This window comes from Lucilia cuprina, chromosome 6, assembly GCF_022045245.1.
Source record: "Lucilia cuprina isolate Lc7/37 chromosome 6, ASM2204524v1, whole genome shotgun sequence".
Taxonomy (NCBI): Eukaryota; Metazoa; Arthropoda; class Insecta; order Diptera; family Calliphoridae; genus Lucilia; species Lucilia cuprina.
The window spans coordinates 56,522,782-56,526,522 of NC_060954.1; positions in this window are offsets into that span (position 1 = coordinate 56,522,782).

Sequence of the window (3,741 nt, forward strand, 5' to 3'; positions counted from 1 at the left end):
TGAACTAGAACTGAACTAGAACTGAACTAGAACTGAACTAGAACTGAACTAGAACTGAACTAGAACTGAACTAGAACTGAACTAGAACTAGAACTGAACTAGAACTTATCTGCTTCAATTCCAATTCCAAAATTCGTTATATAAAACTTTTATAGCCCGTTCTTAAATAAGAGATTTTAGAACAAGTTCTTTAAGTAAAATATTTGTTAAAATAACTGTTCATTTAACATTTTCATTAATTAATATAATAATGCCCTTTGTTTATTTATTTTTCAGGTTTAATAGATTGTTGCTATTGTTTTGAATTCTATAAGAAGTTCATACAAAAACTTTTGTTTTGTTAACAATAATTTACAAAAACTAAGAAAAACCACAAACATAATTCCTCATAATTTAAATAGAATGTCAAGCAAAATATGTTATAAAAAGCATACTTTACAAACGATTACAAATTGTTGCTGAATTTTTTTTTTAGTTTCAAACAGTAGGCGTTATGGAAATACGTTTTTTGCATATTAAAAACGTAAAAATTTATATGTTTACAATATAGAAAACCACAATCATATGATGATGATGTATTATCTATATAAAAAGGTACGTACCAAGTTTTTAGTACATTATATTTTGTTTATAAATTTTTGTTTGTATGAATGAATGAATTAAAAGTAGAAAATCTGAATAATAAATAGTTTTAACACGTTTCATCCTTCTACACCATCTAATGGCTAGTATGGACTAGTGGATGTGGTGGTGATGGTGCTGGGCTGGTGTTTGTAGTATCAGTAGTATTATTGTACAAACCAATATTTATACATATGTTTTTGTGATTGTTTGCATTATTAGTGGGGGCTTTTGTTTATTGTTTTTAATTTTATTTAAATTTATTTTACTTTTTGTTTTGTACATCTGTCTGTCTGTTTGTATGAACATCTTTGGTATATTCACTGTGAGTGTATGTTTTCTTTTCTCTAAAACAATAGAAAAAATAACGAAATAACAAAAAAATGTACAAAATACTTTCTTGGCTGGGCAAGTTGTTGAAGTAAACATCCATTTAAGATTTTGCACACTATTTTCAGCTTTTTTTTCATCGATTTTGGTGTACGTGCATTAAGTCTATAGATACAATGGATTTGGAATTTAAATTTGTTTGTTCCTTATTTCAAAATGCATTAGTTTAATCATTATAGAAATCTCCAAAGCAAAAAAAAATATAAAAGAAATCTAAAAATTTATATATATTTAGTTTGTTAGAGATAGATCGCAGAAAAAGCCTTTAATTGTTTAATATCAATTGTTTTTATTTAGTTTTAAATAAAATATAATTTCTTGTCTTTGTTTTGTTTAATCTATTGCATTTTAATTTTTCTTATTGGTTAATTTTACGCTGACCTAAACACCATTAAAAATGATTTAGAAAGAAATAAAAACAATTATAATAAATTTATAAATTGAAAAGAAAATTTTATTCAACATCAAATGTGAGAAAAGAAGTAGGAAGTAAGGGTATGATTACAAAATTGTGCAATTAATTAAATTTTTAAGAAGTAATTTATTAATATTGAAAAGCAAAATTTTCAGCAACAATAAAGCATTTGTCTGTTTAAAGTCTAGTCTATAGTCTAGTCTATAGTCTAGTCTATAGTCTAGTCTATAGTCTAGTCTATAGTCTAGTCTATAGTCTAGTCTATAGTCTATTCTATAGTCTAGTCTATAGTCTAGTCTATAGTCTAGTCTATAGTCTAGTCTATAGTCTAGTCTATAGTCTAGTCTATAGTCTAGTCTATAGTCTAGTCTATAGTCTAGTCTGTTCTATAATCTAGTCTATATCCTTTTCTATAGTCTAGTCTATAGCCTAGTCTTAAATCTTTAGTCTACTCGATAGCCTAGTCGTTGGTAGAATAGAAATCCATTCTTTAATGCAGTATTTATTAAACATCGTGGTTTAAGTGATTAAAACTATAAAAGTGGGTTTTTTTATGCAAACAACATAAAATCTAGTTTAACCTGACCTTACCCCAATAAAACATACACATCCACTAACATATTAACGAAAACCTCAATACAAATTGTATGTACAATTCTAAACATACATATGTAAAACGTACATACAAATTTATTTGTTCTGCTTTCTTCTATCAGAATCTTTATTTATCGATGGCCCTGAACGCAGGCAGACGTTTGTTGTGAAAATAAAAAGTGAAAAATGTAGCACAGGATTATAGAATTCGTTATTTTCTTTTTAAGTAGACAACTTATGTGTAGATAAAGTCAAAATAAATAAAAAAAAATATTGCACTAGATGCAAAGAGAAATAAAATGTTTATATATTTTTATATATTATCACCCCCAAACATCATACAGAAACGTTTAAAATTAATTTTTCTGCTTGAATGATACCAAAAGAAATGAAAAATTATACATGAATCATTATAAACTATTCTACACTACTAGTGGTAGAGGGTGTTATGCGTTTGTGATGAAATTTGTAACATTTAAATGAACATTACACACCCATTTTAATGTGCACCTGTAGGCTTATAAATAATATTCTATTTATAGTTCATTTAATATTAGTTGTTACTATGTTGATTTTTTTAATAAAACTTCTGATTCTTAATTAAATTTAATAAAATTGTTCAAATACCTTGATTGATTTGGTATGAAATTGGTCAATGAATTTCCATTGCTGCAATACTCATAAGTTTGTATACCAAAAAAATTTTTTGTAAAAATTACTTTATTCTAGGAGGATATTTCATTCTTCCTTTCATTTTAGGGAACCATATGTTCGGTTCAGCATAACTATAGATTTTTACTTTTCTTTTAATATTGTTCTTGTTGTTTTGCTATATTTTGTAATCTGGATTACTAGAACATCCTCTGACATTTAACTTTTTGTCATGGTGGTGCTTGGTTGCGTTTTTTTCCAAAATCCAAAAATAAACTATAATTAAACATGCCAGCAGTTAACTGGCTGACTTTGCTACTAGTTTTTTTTTAATTTTTTTAACAATTTTTAAATAAACATTAAGCGCCCAAGGCGGGGTTAACAAAATTTGTTTATTTGTTAAAGAAATTCTTGGCATTTTCATTATACTATGTTAAGTAAAGAAATTTGTACGAAATAATAGGCAAAAACCAATAAACAACTTTGTTATTTGCAAACTCACCCCTAATATTAAATATTTTGTATTTTCTTTTTCATTGAAAACTGGTAACAAATAAATTCATTTAATAGGAATACAATGGATTTCTGTTGATGTAATTTTACATATTCTTTTATTTATAACACACAAACTAATATTTATTTCATTTTTTATTTAAATATTTTGTTATTTTTCAGTAATTATTAAATTTTTATTAAAATTCTCTCAAACACACACGGAACATTTTTTTACAATACCAGCGAAAAGGAAAATTACCGATTGTCTGTCATTTTCATCACACTGATAGATACAGTGATACCAAGTTGTCAATAATTTTTTTAACAAACTTGGCATAACTTTTTCATTAAATAGTGTTTTTGAACACAGTGAAAAATTTATTTAGTTCAACACACAAATATCAATATTCTTTACGATAAGGACTTCTCTGTATAACTCTACAATAGAGTTCAATGTAAAAGACAATAATAAACAAGATAATAATTATTACCGACAGTTTAGAGCTGATTTTTTTGGCAGCGAATGTTGCCAATTATTTATGTCTTGGCAGAAAAATTCCGTTAGATTTAAATGT